The sequence below is a fragment of the Netta rufina genome (assembly GCF_964035555.1).
Source record: "Netta rufina genome assembly, chromosome: 23".
Taxonomy (NCBI): domain Eukaryota; kingdom Metazoa; phylum Chordata; class Aves; order Anseriformes; family Anatidae; genus Netta; species Netta rufina.
Window position 1 is genome coordinate 4,440,323 of NC_140147.1, and position 18,035 is coordinate 4,458,357.

An 18,035-nucleotide genomic window follows, 5' to 3' on the forward strand; every position below is an offset into this window, starting at 1 on the left:
AGGGTTTGGGGCTTTACGGGGTGGTTTGGAGTGGCAGGAGGTGGTTTTGGGGCACCGGGAGGAGGTTTTAGAGCACCAGGGGGAGGGTTTGGGGTGGTGGGCTGTGGTTTTTGGGGTGCCAGGAGGAGGTTTTGGGACTCCAGGGGTAGGGTTGGGGATGCCAGGAAGTGGTTTTTGGGGTCTAGGGGGAGGATTTGGGGTAGTGAGAGGTTTTGTGGTGCTGAATTGAGGGTTTGAGGCTCAAGGAGGAGGTTTTGGGGCATTGTGATGAGAGTTCGGGGTGCCAGGAGGAGGGTTTGGGATGCTAGGAGCAGGTTTGGGGCACCAGTTGGGGTCCCAGCCCTGTGAGGACGCCTGAGGTGAGGGGCAGGCCTGGGTGGAAGGGGGCGAGATGGGGCCCGGGGCTGGAGCTGAGGAGGAGGAGGAGAGGGCTGAGGGGACCAGGAGATGGGGTGAGGCCATGATGTGAGTGGGATGAGTGCAGGAGCACAGGACAAAGGGGGCACAGAGGCTCTTCCTGCAAAGGGAACGTGAGTTTCCAGCCCCTTCAGTAGTAGACCATGGCAAGAAAATGGGTATTACAAACTCCAGAGTTTCATGTGTAAAGACAAATACAGCAAACCTCAAAGTTTCCTAATTAAAAAATCAATCTTTTTCTGAGATGGGGGTTGAATTCTTTTCAGCTCTCTAAACTGTCAGCCCAGGCCCCCACGCAGCATGGGATTGCCTTAAAAAATTGTGAGGCTTTTAACCAGAGAAAAGAATTAATTACTTTGTATAATTGTACACTAGATTGTGCTGTGCAAAAATATCATGGAAACTCATTGCATATCTCAAATAACTTGGTCTTAAAGGGATAACATTCCTGCCATTGTGTTGTTTTAAAAGCACTTCGGTCAATTTTTCAAGGTTTTCTTGAAAGAGCCATGGGAGGTGTATGGAATAATAAACGGTATGGAAGGTTGTGGGTGGGTGACTCAGACCGCTTCTGTTGGTGCTGGCCCATGGTTTACAAAGCAGGACACTTGTTGGCAATGCCAGCAGGAGGCCAAAGGCTTGGTGTGGTTTATTGGGGTGAGGAGATGTCTGAGCAGCCATAGCCCCTGCTCCCTCCGTCCTGCTGTAGGACTGGCAGGGCAGAATCACCTCTGAATCCCACGTGGAGCAGCTGTCTTGGCCAAACGGGGGCTGCCCCTGGGTGCAGTGTCTGTGAGGTCAAATGCTGCCTCTTCACTCAATAGTTGTGAGATTTGGGCTTTGAAGTCATCACTCCAGCATGTGGGGTTGGATTGGGTATGGTGTGACCCCCCCTCTTCTCCAGTTTACTTTGCCAGGCTTTCGGCATCAAAGGTGGCAGTTCCTGGAGCAAATAAGACCACTGGTTATGATGGAGCAGAGGTAAGTGCACCCAGAGGATCGAGGGCTGCGTGCCAGTGAGCTGGTTGGTATTTTGATGCTGCCAAACACAGCAGTTGTAGTTGCAGGAGCTTCTTGTGAGCCTTGTACCCTCTTATGGAAAGGCAGGCATTGGGCATAGCTGCTGAAGCACTGGCTGTGGTTGTGCAGTCCCTGCAGCATGCCATAAATCGAGCTGATGATGACAGGGACAATCCAAACCCTCCGTACAATGCTTTTGTAGTTTCTGGGTCTCGGCGAGCAGAGGTGGTGTTGCTCTGTTGCTTGCAGCCCGTGAGAGGGCAGCACAGGACCACGGGTTGTTGGCTGAGGGTTTTAAGGTGGTGAAATTTGGCATCCTTAAGCCTGATGTGAGCAGCACAGAGCAGAGGAGCTAATCTTCTGAAACTTCTTGTGAAGCAAAGTGTGAATGTTCACTTCAACCTTGCTCCAGAACATTCTCATTCCAGAATAATGTGTGAAATCGACCAAGAAAAGTTGAAATCGAAAGAAAAGTTGATCACGACGGTTTTTCCTGCAGATGAAAGGTGTAATAAACGTCGACTCTTACTACATTTTTGCAGGAGACTGAAAATCGTCTATCTTCATACTGGGTAGGATCTGTATCTCTGTCATCATTCTGTAATATGGCCGGTACTGAATACTCCAGAATATTAGCTGTTTAGAAACCATGAGTGTGTACAAGTCAGATTAAAAACATGTTTACAGCTTGATTTATTTGTTTTCTGATTTTTGAACCTCTAGGGCATCGTCAGGTCATGTTTCCAAACTCTTTCCTACAACATTGCAAAATCTGGCAGAAAATCAAGACAGCTAGCAAGACCCACCACGGCTAAAACTAAGTTGAATAAAGACATTCAGTTGCCAACTAGCACTCTTTGTGCCTAGGTGTCACTTGCGATCCCTTCACACACTCATCCTCTTTGGAGTCCCTGCTGTGACTGCCTTTCAGGTGTCAGCTTTCAGGATCTTTTTTTCAACATGGCAATTCATCCGCTGGTTAGCACTAAGCTCCGCTTCGCAGAGCCCAAAAAGCTGTTGCTTGTTCTCTGTTATTACCTTACAGCTACCCAAAGCCAGTAGTTTGGTCTTTGTCACTTGATGAAGTGAGTCCAGTGTCTTTAATAACTCCTTTCCATTTTTCTTTCCAGCTGAGTAATACAGAACTTGCTTTTTCCTGGGATAATCCATAGAGATGGATATTGGGCAATGAAAGTGCAAGAGGAAGCCAGGATCATGTGATCGTGTTGGACTGGGAGAAGGTAAGAATTTTATATTCTGTCCCATGTCTGAAGTGATTGCTGTTTATGCGCCTAACCTTGTGAAAGAGCAAAAACACTGCCAGAAGAATATTACCTGAAAAACTGTTTATTTCCCCTTAAAAACTTGAGAACTGGCAAAGAGGCAGCTGCTTATAATAGAAAGACACGGGGATTCCTCTGTGCTGTGTGTGGATGTCAGCTGCCAGTAGCTGAAACATCTGTATGCCTTGTCACCTCTGCTGGGACAGTAATGATTTCATGCTTCGAGGACTTGGTCCTGAAAATCGCTGAGCATATTCTGACTGACATTTACTGTGATCCACTGGAGGTGTGATCCTTGAGCCCCCCAAAAGACTGGGCAATGCTGGCAGTCTGCTTCTTAGCTGGATGCTCTAGGAGCTTAGCTTGCTGAAGGGCTGGATCCGATGAGCTTCAGAGCTCTGTTACCTCTCAAGAACTTTGACTGGAGTTAAGGGTCTCCTGGGAGGCACTGAGTGGTCTCAGCTTTTAAAATTAATGGGTTTGAGCATGAGAATCTGGCCTGGGAGATTTTAATTTGAATCTGCTATTTTTAGCTTGAGCCTGAAACTGACTCAAATAGTTTTTCTGCTTTTGGTACTGTACATTACTGTGTTAGAGCCTTCCCTGTCGGTCTCACAGGTGCCAAGTCCATCCTCAGTCCTCAACAACTGTAGCCAATGGACTGAGATCAGGGATGAATTTGGCCAGGGATAGTTGAAATAATAAAGCCGATAAAAAATAAAGATATATAAAGCAAAAGCTTGAGCTTGGAATGGCTTCTGAGATTCTGAATGTAATTTAAGTAATCCAGGAGAAAATATGCAGTGAAATCTGTTTTCCATTATTGCATGAGATGGCATGTCTTAAATTTTGATCAAGCACAGAGTTTTTTATATGATGAAGATAACAGCTTAAAGTGGTGTATAGGTCTGGGATTTTCTTGTCAATAAAATACTTACAAATTATTGTAGACTTGTCATTCTTATTTATTTATTGATGAAAGTTGTTGTTCCGATCTTGATCTCACAGCAAGTAAAAATAATTTATGACCGAGTTCTAGCTGCCAGTGGTATTCTTAAAGGAAGTGGTAGTCAAAGCTCATTACTGATCCGTGTTTGTCCGCAGCTTTTCTTAGCCAGACCCTGTTTGTTGTACATCAGCACTGTGCAGTGGCAGAGACCTGATGTTCTTCCAGAGACAGGTTTGCCCGTCTGTTCACAGTGTTTGGTGTGGCAGAGTGCATCCGAGTGGAAGAGGGAAAGCTCTTGGAGTACTTACGGTACAGTATTGCTGAGTATTCCTTGTATTTAAGGAAAAGTGAAGAAGCTTAAGTGATAGTGCCATGTTCACATTTTGCTGGTACTGCTATGGGCTTTGTAAGATTGCCCAACAAAGGGATGACTGAAGAGGACAGGGACACTCCATTCTTGTTCCTCTAGAGGAATGTCTGTCAAGCTGCGAAGTTACGGGTGGCTTCTGAGCTGAGTGGCTGTGAGCAACAACATATGGATTTCAGTCTGGAGAATGCTTGTGCACATCAACAAGCAAGCAGGGCTAGAGGAATTTATTCCCAGGTCTGTCAGTCTTCCCTTCTATGAGCAGATGTGCTCCCCTTGCTAGTTTTGCATTCCTTTTCCCACACCATCGTTTGATCCCTGTCCCTTTGTAGTTTGTATCCACTTCATATCTTTGCTGAGGGATGTCCTTACTCATTCCTCCGAGGGAGTTTCTTTGGAGGCCTCATCTGTCCACACAGGGATCAAGTAATAGACCACTGAGCCTCACCAAGCCACAATTCAGCAGGGGCCATCTAGGACTGTGGGTGTCATTAACTAGGAATAGGGTCAGAAAATAAGGCTGATTCTTATTTTTAACATTGGTACTACAGGGAATTCTCCTGCAGGGAATTTCTGAAGATGTCAGTAAGTCAAAGGAGCGTTCCAGATGTTCACAGTATTAATTTACTAGCTGGCAGGGCTCATTTGTTTACATCCTCCATAAGCATCTCATGGGGCAGACTTAATCCTGGTTTTGGATGTTTGATTGAGAACAACTCTGGGGGCATCTCCCAGGATGTTTGTGTTCCATATGCAGTCAGTCGTGGGATCTTTGCCACTGATGTTTTAAGGTAAAATAAACAAACAAGCTTCAGGGCCTTTTGCACCCTGTTGGTGATGCTGTGTAGTTCTAAAAGTGGCTAAGCCAAAGACTTGATATGAGCACTAATGATGTTGCTGAAAACACAAGAGCCAGCCTGTTTAAAATTGTTGCTGTCTGCTTTCAAAGCAACAGAAAACCCTGTTGGGCCTTCAAATGTGGTGTCTGAATGGGCCCAGCACAGGGGGAGGACAGTGCATCAGCAGGCGGGGGAGGAAGGGGAGGAAAGGGAGGCTGAGCAGCATGGCCAGTGGGTATTACCCTGTAATGGGAGAGATGATGGGTGCCTGAGGGTGTCTGTCTTGGATATGGTATGGGTGGAAGGTGGCAGTGCCAGTTTACCAGTCTCCTGTGCGCAGCTCTGTGTGTAGTGCAGTGCAGCACGTGTGGGAGAAGATCCACTCCCTGTTGTAGTTTCTAATTGAAGCACTTCAAGCAGATGCCTAGTGTTAACGGGGCTAAATCAGGATTTGAATGTTGTTTCTCTCAATCCCTACCATGAAGTGCAGATAACAACACTTTCATGGGTTTCAGTCTAACCATGCTCCAAGCAGGGTGGGAGGTGTTCAGTTTAATCTTCACTGAGCATGTGTCTTTTGTGCTCTGTTACTGTAAGTTAAGATCTGGAACTTGGTGGACACATGGAGCAGAGGCAAAGCTGGGCATCGAGTGGAAGACCAGAATCGCAGAATCATGGAATATCCAGAGCTGGAGGGGACCCACAAGGATCATTGGGTCCTGTCTATGTCATATCTGGCTCGATTTGGTGCTCTGTTACCTGCAGTCTGAAAACAGTACTGAAAACAGCAGCAACTGGAGTTTGCTTGGACCTTGTGCCTAACCCCACAAAAGGCCGTTGATTAGAAAAACAACATGTGTGTCGTTGTGGCATGTGAAGGACTCATGAGGATAATTTCTGGAGCAGTTACAAATCTTATCCTTGCTTGGATGCTGCTGGAGAACCAACAAAGAGGCTTCTCAGGGAACTGGCAGAGCTCACTTGTCTTTTCTGTCTCTCCAGGAGCTTGTGTAGGTGAATTGGCATTTACTGCTGGTACATTTCTTCCTAAAACTAAAAGGTAGATGAGGTTCTCCCGACAACTGTTCCAACAGCAAGGAAAACCAGCGTGGGTTTGTAAATAAAGGTGGGGAGTAGCTCAGTAGTGGCACAGGAGAGAAGGATGTGGAGGTTTCAGTGGACCACAAGCTGAATATGATTCAACAGTTGGTGCTTTGTGGAAACAACTCGTTTCATTCTGGCATGTCTTAGCAGGAAAGTCACGTGAGGCACAGGGACAGTAATTAATCATGCCACTCCAGTGGGCAGCGGTGCTCCCACCTTGGAGCATGGTGTTTTAAGAAGGGAAGTACACACAGGAGACCAAAGGAGAACACGAAGAACAACCAGAGGTCTAAAACTCTAGACCTAGGGAGGAAGCTGAAGGAGCTGGGTTTATTTAATCCAGGAATCAAAGATGAAGGGTAGGGTTTGCTAAAGACAGTCTTCCAGTGAGTGAAAGGTAAGAGGGCTGACTCAGTTCTCCTCTAACTCTGCGGTGGGTAGGATAGGAAGGCTGCTTAACTTCCAACAAAGCACATTTCAGTGAGCTTTTTTGTAGAAGGTTTCTTCTTATTAGGCAGTAGGCTTCATATGGGAATTTGTGTGTGGTTTTTATAACCCCCTGAGTATGGCATACATATGCTTGATAATACATGGGGGGGTTGGAGCTTTCCTTTGGGGCTGGGAACAATTGCTCCTCCTGCGTGCTTGGAACACAGGCACGCTCAGTGACATGGAGAAGCAGCAAGCTTGAATGGGTGGGAAAGGTGTGCTGGCATGGTTCTGGTGCACAGAAACATTGATGCCATGTGCAAATCTCACATCCACTCCTGTGGTATTTTAGGTATACAGTATAGCAATGCAATTGTCTATCCAGAATAAACTAGAATAAACAAAAGCTGACCATTTCCATGAATGAGACAATCATGGGTACAATTACTAAAGAGACAGTCTCAAGGGAATTTTGTAAGGATTTACACCATATTTACACCTGAAACTTCAAAAATAAACCAGTTCTAATGAATGAGAAAGGGAAAGGGAGATGAGATGTTATTCATACCTCTTCCAGGATGGGATACCTGTGTTTTTGTATCCTGCAGGGTACATTAAATCTGCAAGGCTGCTCCGAGACTGTGTAAGTGTAGTGAACACTATAGATGCTGAAATTCCCTGGATTTGATAGAGCAGGATCCATTTTTGGAGCAGAACATTCTCTCCCTCTACCCAAAGAGGCTGCTTGAACTGATTCTCTCAGGGAGCAGAAAGCCTGTAGCCACTTAGATCTCCTCCTGGTTGCCAACAGTGCCATTTACCTAGAGCTTCTTTGTTAGTGATGGTTGAGTGCTGAAAGCTTCAGAAAAATCAGTCAAACATTTAGATTGCTTCTCTGATTAAAAAACAAAACAAAACAAAAAACCACAACAGGATCAGGAAATTAGGTTGGAATTCTTGAAGAGTCTTCTAAGTTTAAAAAAACTAAAACCTTGTTATCTGAACTCTTTGACTTGGAGTGGCATGCTCTCAGAAGTAAACTTCATAGTTTGCTTATTTCTCTTCGAAAGGTTTTCATCAGGTCCTGGTACTGGGACAGAAATGGAATGAGAAGATTCTCTTGAGCTTGCTCTTGTTTTGGTGAATGTTGACCTTAAAGGAAGGTAGAGGTCCTCTCTCTTTCCGCTTAAAAGCTTAATATGGGAGGGTTTTCATAGGCTTGAGTTCTGCAGCCAGGGTTCAGCTCTTGTGTTTGTTTTCATATTTTTATTTTTTAATTTCAACCCAAGCAGTTTCTCGTACTTTATTGTTCTTGGTATTGAAGATAACTTGAGATAGTTTAAAACCCTCTGTAGCAGTTTTCCAGGTACTCTTGGCTTTGATGAAAGAGAGCTGGTGCCCATATAAAAGCATCCAGGGAAAAATGATTCATGTCCTTCTTCTGTGTGGTAGAGGGGCTAACGGTGTCACCGTTGCTGCATCTGGCACACAGTGAACAACTTCGATCTCATCACTTGCCTTTGAACCACTTGCAAGCCCTCAAGCTCTTTGGTCCTTCATTGAGTGCTGCTGCTTTCAGAGCTCACCCCTGCGAGCTCAGCACAAGCCTCTAGACCTAAGGAAATAAGGCCAAAAGGCTCATAAAGGTGTCTGGTTTTAAAGTTGCCATGACCCATGATGAAGCCCTTCCTCTTGCCTCCAGGGCCTGGAAAGTTAACCGTGGACAACCCCAGCTTGTAGGGTGATGAGGATATGCAGGTCACGTTGCTGGGCGGTGTGCTGCTAACGCTGGAGTCAGAATCCTTCCTAAAGAGCTGCAAATCTTGGCCAATCATTCCCAGTGCTTTGAGTATCACAAGTATTATTGAAATCTGGAGAACTTTGAGCAGTGAGTAGATCTTTGATTTATCAACACATGGTTCCACGGGGGAGGCAGAGATGAAAGGCGGATGGATTCAGTCATTTCAACCACCCTATTGTTCTCCTGTTTACAGCGAGTTGCTGCTTCTTGGACAAGGTGGGAAGAGTCTGTGGGATTTAGTTCTTTAACAAAAGCATCCTTTCTCCACAATGTTAATTACTCATTTGTGCCAAATGGGGAATGAGAAACAGAGTTTAAGGATCTAATTAACATTTGCTTCTCCTTTCAACAGATCAGTCTTTACACTCATAAGCTCTGCGATAAAACTATTTTATTTTAGTTTCCAGTCATCTGAGAATCTTCCAGCCTCCACAGAATCTGAATTTTCAGGTTAGAAAACAACTCAAAAAGCAAAGCTAGAAATAATATCCTGCTTTTTTTTTTTTTTTCAGAAAGGACAAATATTCATATACCTTTTTTTTTTTTTTTAGCCTGGCAGTGATTACTGTACAGGCTTGAAGAAGTCCCTGTTAACATTAAAGCTCCTTCACCACTCTTTTGTTCTGACAAACCTATAGTGGGCACAGTTTAAAAATATATGTATTTTATCCTCATTTGGCTTATTCCCATACAGTAATAGGTAACATAAGGCACCATTATAGCAATAGGACTGTGTCTAAGTAAGGCAGTGTTATCTTTACCAACACAGGCTGGCATAATTAAAGTAGTGTTGAAAATGCATAGGTTAGGGTTATTGCTTTGGATATATATCAAGGAATGTTACTTTTTTTTTTTTTTTTTTTTTAAATAAAAAAGCATTTCTTCTCAGAAATAAAGACTACAGGGTTTGATTCAAAGTTCTTAATTTCGGAAAGCATTCTGAGGTTTTCTAAAGGTGCCATATTTAGTCATAGAAATAACAAAATGAAAAATACATAAGAGTATTTATAGTAAGAATAATGAAGATTTATAGGGTAACGATAGTTGTAGTGCTCCTAGCCTAGGAACTCTATATGGAACAGAGTGATTGAATGTTTGGCTTCTAAAAAGAGGAAAAAAAAAAAAAAAAGAAAAAAAAAAGAAAAAAAAAGCACACAACAAAAAACAGATGAATAATGGAAAACAAATCCTTTCTCTGGTGAAAAGCCAAACCTGTGTTTTGAAAATTAAATGTTTTTTTGGGTTAAGCAGTGAAAAAATGGACTTGATCTTTGCAACAGCTTGGATTTATTATTGGAACCATTTGGCTGTGCCATAGAGGAGAGGAATTTTCTGGTAATTAGAGCAAGAAGCTGGGAGTCAGAAGCAGTAGGGTCTGTTTCTGGCTCGGGCACTAGCACGCTATGTAGCCTTGGGAAACATGCTGCCTCATTTGTACCTTGGCTTTCCCATCTATAAAATGGGGCTAAGGAAATAATTCAAGCTCACAAATTGCATGCACTAATTAAAGAACATTTCCACAGCACCTTCAGGTCTTTACTGCTACAGAATGGATTTGCACAAGCATGCACCTCAAACCCTTTTGAAAAATCCTGCCCCAGACATTTACACACCCGATTGCCCGGATTCCTAAACCCATGTGTGGGCATCTAATTGAAAACGGCCTGATTTCCAGAAGTTTGTCTGCTGATGAAGAGGAACGCGCTGGGGAATGTTTCCTTTGCAAACAGAGGGATCCCGGGACTGCCTCCCAGCAGGATCCTGCCACTCGCCTGGACCAATTTCACAGCCCCCCGGCTCCCCAGCCTTGACCCCCAGTCCCCGTGGGCTGTTCCTGCAGAGGCAGGTGGGGAACCATCGGCTTGCTCGGCGCCTGCAGCTGGGTCTCCAGGGGGTGCGGAAAGGCTCCTCGCCCTGCTGGCTTCCTTAGGAAAGCAGCAGTCAGGATTAATTTGAGTAATAGCTGCGCATCCTTGCAGGAGCTGCCACCGGTGTCCCCGAGGCCCCGTATCTGATTTGGCTCGGGGCTCCCAGCGGTTCGGTTTCTGAGCCACCAGCTGTCAGCCTTAGAGCTACTCGGCTGCCCCTGCCTTCGGACGATGCCATGGTGGGTGAGTAAAAGGAATGCTGTTCGCCTTGGACGCCGTCCCTCCCCACGGCAGAGGAAATGTGCACTGACAAGGCAGGAAATTCTCGCGAACCACAAGGACCTGGAACTTGCCTGCCGGCTTCCTGTGGGCCTTACCCGACTTTCAGCCTGGGTGTTTAAAGATTATTAATAGCGCTAGTTGCGTTAACAGGTTTATGTTTTTCTCCTTCTGTCAACGAGGTTGTTTCTTCGTGTGCGACCTGCTGGCTGGTTTTGTTCCAAGCAGCCAGGGGAGGACCCAGGAACGTGGCGGTGTGGTGGCACAGCGATGCCTTCGAGCTGATGGGCAGCCAGGCGGGGATTTCGCCTCGTGGAAGGCTCTCGGTCATGAGCGGACAGGCTCTGAAGCCTCCTCTGCAAAACAAATAGCTCCAAACTGGGACAGGCTCAGGATTTTGTTTCACAAGTATTCCTTTTCAGCAGCGGTGCGCTTCTGGACGCAGCCACTTACTCCTTGCTGTGGCTGCTCGTTCCTGTCCCTGCACTGCTCCCTTCTCTCATCCTCTTGTAACCTCTGCATGGCTGCGGGGTGGCCCAGCGAGGGAATTGACCTCAACTTAAAGAGAAAAAAAGCACAAAATCCCCCTTTTTTTTTTTTTTTTTTTTTTTTTTCCTCTTTATTTCAGCTCAGTTCCCTAATCCATATTGGAGCTGCAGAAACAAGTCTTAGAGACCGTGAGGGGTGGAAATATGGAAGCTGCTTAAGCAAAAACAGCAGCTTGTGCAACTAGAGGCGAAGCTGAAGCTCTCTTTTGCCCTGCCCTTGAGTCATGAGGACCTCAAAGTGAGTTTTGGCTGCAGCAGCGAGCAAGACATATGTGTGTGGTTGGGCGTTTGTGTCCAAGGAGACAGTCTGTGTCTTCAGTGTTTGGTCACTGGGTAGAAAGCTCTGCTATTTGTTGGGCATGAAAGCTCTGCCATGGTCAACAAGCTCACAGACTGGCTCTAAGTTTGCAGGAAAAAAGGGTTGTAAGGAGACTGCAAAGTGCCAGGTTCTCTACATTTCAGAAGGAATGTGAATTTTTAAACTAAGTCCTGCATGTTCAAGGATCAGTGCTTCACTTTTTATTCTTTAAGGCATATCTTTGTGCAACGTGGCAACGTGTGCTTTGTGCAACATGGCAAATAGGAGAAACTGGCCATCATTCTAGGCAGAGTATGGGACAAATCTGACCATGGTGCAACAGGAGACAATGTTTTGGTGGTTCAGGTTCTCCTGAACCTCCTGACGTCTCTGGGGGACACGCATTCAGACACAGGGAAGAGCAGACCTAGTTTTTAAGTGTGCTCAGTGCTTCCTGCAAATGTGATTTCATCTTCTGCTTTCCTCTTCAGCTGCTTGTGCTTGGTGCCTACCACAACAGATCTGCAGCTGGTGTACAGGCAGCTACTCTGCTGTGTTTGGAGGAAAGGTGAATTTTACCTAGTGAAGCAAAGGAAGGAGATTTGGGAACACTTGTGCAGCTGACAGCACACAGGATGAGGAGAGCAGGCTGTCCTCCACAATGTCTGCACTGCCATTCACAAGGAGTTAAACAGGGCTTATGGGGTGACTGGATGGTGGGCTGGTTCTCTCCTGAGCAGACTTTTTCACATGAAGAAGTACAGAGATGAGTAAGAGTTCAGCTTTGTTTATTCCAGATTTATTTTGGAGTGTAAAATGTATTGTAAACAACTTTCTTCATAGAAAAGTATGTGCATGAAGCCTGTTCTGATTTATTTTTTCTGTTGTTCAGATTTAGCCCAAAGTGGTCCTAGTTTTCCCCAAATGTTACTGCTTTTAAAAATAAGCCCAACATGTAATTTCACTTACTGTATGCCTTGTGTTTGTCACGCAGAACAATAGCCCCAGCAGAACACTAGCTCCAAACGGCCACCCTGAATCTGAGCTAGCAGTGCTTCCAGTGCAGTCAGAGCAAGAACCCTTAACCCTGAGCAACACAAACAGATCTGGGATTCCTCCCTTGGTCTGGACCCCCCAATTCCCTTTACTGGGTGCCTGGGACACGAGCTTGCTTTGTTCATCCTTCCTGTCCATTGTGTGGGGTGTGAGGAAGGGGAGATCAGAGGCATTCTTTTCTTATGATCCGGCTGAATCTCTTTTTGTTGATTTCATAACGCATGGCAGAGCAACTCTAGCTCCCTCCTGGGACCAAGCTCAACCCATCAGGCTTCCTTTCTCCTGACATCTCTGCTGACCTTCATTTCACTCTTAACTGCTCTGTCAACTTGACAGCCCCAGCGTGTTCCCTGACCTTGCAGCATCACTGCAGAAGTCTCTGAGAGTGACTGGGCAGCCTGGTGGTGGTGGACTGGCAGCACCGAGGCCTGAAGCATGTGAGTGTTCCTTAGAGGTCAGATTTTGGATCCATCTGTTGCTCGTTTCGTCCCAATTAACTGCTGAGATCAGCTAAGGTCCCACCCAATGTGATAAGGCTTAGAGCTGCAGAATACCCCTGGAATATATCTACACGTAGCCAGGCTGCTTGTGCAGAGTGATGGCAGGTCACTGCTCCCTGCTGGTGCCACGCTGGGGGTGCTTGTCCACCTCTCCTCCCTCAGTCACCTCCCCTGGTAGTTAGTTCTGCCTCAGCCTTCCCTCTGCAGCTAACTGTGTGACACAAAGAAGAGGTCTTCTCGACCTTCCTGAGCGTTTCTCTGTCCTTCCTTGCCCTCTGCTCTCATGTTGCATTCTCCTCTCCCCAGGAAGGCAGCTCCCAGCCAGCCTTGCTTTGTCTCCATTTGAAAAGGGTCATGCAGAGCCCCGGCAGTGCCAGGGGATCTCTCCAGTGCTGTTATTCCCATCACAGAAGTGGATGAAGGTTATTTGTGTTTCTTTTTCACCTTATTTCTCCTGGAATGTTTCTTACAAAAGTTCCTTGTTTTGCAGAATAGACACCATCCACCTCTTCAACCACTCTCTTGGCCATCTCTTCTATTTCCATAATGTGAGCCCTCCTGTCCTGAAACCCTCCTTAGCAATGGTCAGGATGCCTAAAAAGACCTGGACTTGTGATTTCTGTTGTCAAATGTCATGGAAAGAGAGGGTGTGACAGGTAACTCTTGGTGTGGCCCCTCCAGGAGTGCAGATCCAGCTAGCAACAAAGCAAGGATGGAACTTTAATTTCCAGGAATGGCTTTGGTAAGAAAGAGGAAAACTTATTGTGTTTAATTTTTTGGTTTTGTCTAAAGATTGCAAAGCATTTTATTGGATAACACTTGACTATTTTGCATATATGGGAAAATGGGGCGCAAAGGAAACTGGGGCCAGGTGATGGCTGTTTTAGGGGGGGTAGCCTATGGAGCAAGCCAGAGTCTACCACTTCTTCTGTGCCAGGTCCATGAATCCTATTTGCTTGTGTGAAAGCTGTGAATCACGCTGAAGCTTTCGCACTCCACAAGTCTAATCAGAGCTGTCCCGAGGCTAAGGGCTGAGTGCATCAGAGAGTGTTGGAGCTGAGTAAAAACATTAAAGAGGAAGAGAGGTGGGTGGCTGCTTCTCTTGTGTGTTTTCCTCTAGCCAGACTTAGACTTGTGTGATCTCCTTGATTCCTGTGGGTGAGTCTTGTCTTACACTGCTGTACGTGAAAGGAGGCCTGGATCCCCTACTGCACACTTTCAGGCCTCCTTCCTGTAATTGCCTCTCAGGGATAATATTACCCACACTGTGTGGTACAGAAGATCTTGTGAATGTGTTGCAGTGCCTGCACCGAACACCCACCTCCCGTACACTGCAGATCCAAACCCTGGGGCTTCTCTGGAATCCCACAACATCTTTGCCCTCTTTGGTCCATGTAGAAGTTCAGGAGCAAGTGAACTCTGAGCACATCACCTTGGCTCTGTCTGAAACCAATAGCTGGGACCTGTGGGACAAACTGGACAGCAGGAGCTCAGTCTTTTCCTGTTCTGTTGGCTGTGTGGAAAGGAAACCTTTATCCTGCCACGGCAGGCTTTGCATGGCTGGCGAGATGCGTGTGGACCGGGAAATCGCATTCCTCTAATGCATTGAGGACGGGTGGTTGGTGCCAGAAGCAGGATGCTGGGTTTATCAGGCCACTGGGCTGACTCTGGACAACAATCCCTGTGTTCCCCAGCCTGACCGATCAGTGAAATCTTTTGTCTGATCTCAGCACTGCTTTTAGCAGCTGGCTCCGGGGAGAAGGGAGGAACAACCTCCTGCAGAGCCGGGCCCTACAAAGCAGCCTGTGTGGGATGGAGGGTCCCCTGCTCGAAGGGGGGTGCGTGTGTGTGTGTGTGTGCACGCGTGCAGCGGGGGGAGCACTTCTGGCAAGCACTGAGCTTGTCCAAATAAACAAAGGCTAAAAACAGCCCGGCCCCGGCCTCTTGAGAAACCCTGCAGCAGATGTTGCCAGTGACTGTAGGTCCTTGTTGGGAATCCCATGGATAATCATTGACAGCAGGGAAACACATGGCAGCGTACGGCAAGGCAGAGAGGGCCCTCTTTGTTCGCAGAAATCACTGGAATATCTGTCTTGTCAGGGCTGGTGAAAAGGCAGTGCCTGGTTCAGGCTCTGAGCGGGGAGCGAGCGGAGCTGCCTTCGCTCTTGGCTCACTCGGACGCTTGCTGTGTGGCCCCGAGCAAGTTGCCTCCTTCCTCTCTGGTTCCTCCTGTTGCACTCTGAGGTCAGTGATAGAAAGCTGCTTCCCCGGGGGGGTTGTGGCCAAGCTTTTAAACTTTGCAAGGTGCTTTGTGGCTGGAAAGCACTGTGTGCACAATTGGTAAATGTTCAATACTGGCGTACCATTCACACGCGGTTCAAAAGAGGAGCAAGGCTGAGAAGTCTGGCTGAAAGGCCAGCTGGTTACAAGGCTGCTTGTTTTGCCACCAGTGAAAATGAGAAATGAAGCAAGGAGAAAAAGAAGCCGGCTGGGTACCATGAGAGATCAGACTGGAACACGCTTGGACTCTCTTCCATGAAATGCTTTTCCCTCTTTTTGCTGCACTGTGAGTTTGTTTTTTTGGCTCTGCTACTCGGTGATTTGTGTTCCCCCCTGGGTCTGTGTGCAGTACCCACATCAGTCCCGTCACACCTGAACACCACCTAGCAGCCTGGTCGGTGACAAGGTCTTCTAACTGTTGTCTGAAATGATATTTTATGGGTCGGGAGCATCCCCAGGGACACAGCAAAACCTTTTGTGTGAGAGAGGAGAGAGAAAGCAGATGTGAATCGGTGTGTTAGTGGAAATTTCTTACAGGGGGCGTCCACAAAGAAGGAACATGGACAGGTGCTGCTATAAAAATACACAGCTGCACATCTGGGCCTCAGAAACACAACAAGCTGGCACCAGCACCTTTCTCAAAACAGGCTTTTCTCTTCTGCTTCATTTTTTATTCCTTCTTGATGCTTTTCCAGCCTCCCTCACAGGAGCTTATAATCTGTCTACTTTATCATTTATCATGCCTTCTAGGCTCAGACTCGCCGCAACTCACACCCTCTGAATGAAGCAGCAGCAGATTGTTCCCATCTGATCCCATTCCTGCTAATGCTGAGAAGTTATAATCAAGATAAAAAGTCACATAAATGGTAAACATGCCAAGAAGCACTGAAAGGAGAGTGTATGGAGCTAAGGGGAAAAGACAGGACTGTTTCATGTGATTGGCAGTCAAGCTAGGAGTATGTGGTGGGAATTACCTCCTGACAATGACTGTGCCAGTTTCACCATGGCATGGTGTTGTCTTTTGAGGTCTTCTGATTTGTACCAGCACATGTGAAAGGATGCTTGGATTCTGCCTGCTCAGTGTGAAAGTCAGTGATTGAGTGATTCTTCACAAGCTGCTTGTCTAGCATCAACAGAGTGATACATCACAAGTCTGAGAATACCCAAAATCAGTGGCTGCTAGTGAGGATGTAGGGTTTGGGTCAAATCTTGTCTTCACTGCTGCTTACCATGTCACCCTGGAAATAGTTGTTTCTCTCTTGTCTGTGAAAAGGGAGGCACTTACTGCTTTTGGACAGTGCATTGAGAGTTTGGATATGGCCGTTTCATGTTTTTTGGAAAGCCTGGCAGCCCCCTTTAGCTGGGTAGTGCTGGTCACAGAAATCCATCGGCCAGAGACGTGGGGTTAGTGCAGTGGGAGCTAGGCACCTTGGGAGTGGAAGGTCAAATAGGTGCTACTTTTCTAAATATCTGAACCTTGGAGTTGACAAGGGAACTGTAGGAAAGTGACTGATTCTGCAGAAAATCCTTTTTTTCTCTGACTTCTCACACAAGTTTTTATTGATCAGATCTGAATGACTTCAGTAGTGCAAAGAGGCTCCCGCAGTTCTTAGGCATTTTAGAAAGCCTCAACGGTGCCTGCTTGTAAACTCTATTCATACAGAAGTGCATCAGCAAACAGCCCTTTCTGGTTCTCTCACAACACAAACTTTCTTCTCATAAAGGAGGAATAGGAACTGATTATCTCCTTACCTGCTGTGGTCACGTTACACCACAGATCTGTCGATTCAAGCAAGTTATTCTTTATTTACGTTAACCCAAACCACAACTGGCCTACAAAACCTGGAATATGTTTTTTTCTGCTAGATCTCCTGTTGTCCTGGTTGTCCCAGTGACTGGTTAGAAGCTTTTCTGGTGGGGTGCTGGGGAGGAGAGATATCACTCCAGAGCAACCCGCATTTTGAAATATCTTGGCTCTGGTTTGCCTCGGAAGGTTATAAATACTGTTCCCAGGACAAACATTCTCCATGTCTGAGAGCTAATGAGCCAAACAGCTGCTCTGAGGCTATCCACCTCTGACACCAGTAAACACTAAGCCATGTGAAAAAGATTTTAACATGCCCAGACGCTCCGGTATAAGAGGTTGTGTGTGTGTCTAGAACGCAGCTTTCTTGCCACATCCATTTTGCACCTTCAAAGGAAAAGCCCTTTACTGACCATCCTCGACACCTGTAACCATCAGAACAAAACCAGTACAGACCATAATCTCTTGGACACCAGTGCAAATCCAGCTGTTTTCAATAAAGTGCACTGTGTTTACGGAAGGAAGAGAGCATAAAGTGTCACAAACATCTCTCTTAGGAAAGTATGCGCTTTTTGTAAGGGGCCGTCTGAAATGTGCCCCATGCAGATGGTATTCACCGATATCCTCTGGCTGTCTGAGCAGCTTCAGGTCCAAAGCACCAGTAAATCCACTTTAACTGGCTGACTAAACTGGGTTTATGGCTGCTTTGCACCACCAGAACAATGAAAGGTGTCTTGGCTCATGCTGACGCATCTGAGCTAAAGCATAAAAGAATTTGTAAACAGGATCTGGGAAGCGTTTGAAGAATCAAATAACTTTGTCTGTAAAGTTATATCAACACAACACAACCGTCCAGGATTCGCTTCAGAAGTGGCATAAACAGGAGCCTTAACCATATGTCAAACCCAAATTGGTCAGAAAAAATGTGCAGGTGATGTTAAAGTCTGTCTTGAAGTCCTGAGGAGCTGGATGAGTGTGCAAGTGTGAACATTTTGTGTAGAAATTTCTGCTTCTCAGCCATGCAGGATCACCAGGATCACCAGGCCTTAATTCCAAGACTTTTTCCCATTAGATGCTTTCCATCTCCCAGATTCCAACCAGTGGTAAACCTGGCCCACTGAAAATAAGCTAAATACATTTGCAACTAACTGTACATAACCAGATCTAGGAGAGCAAGAGCTTTGTTATCGGGT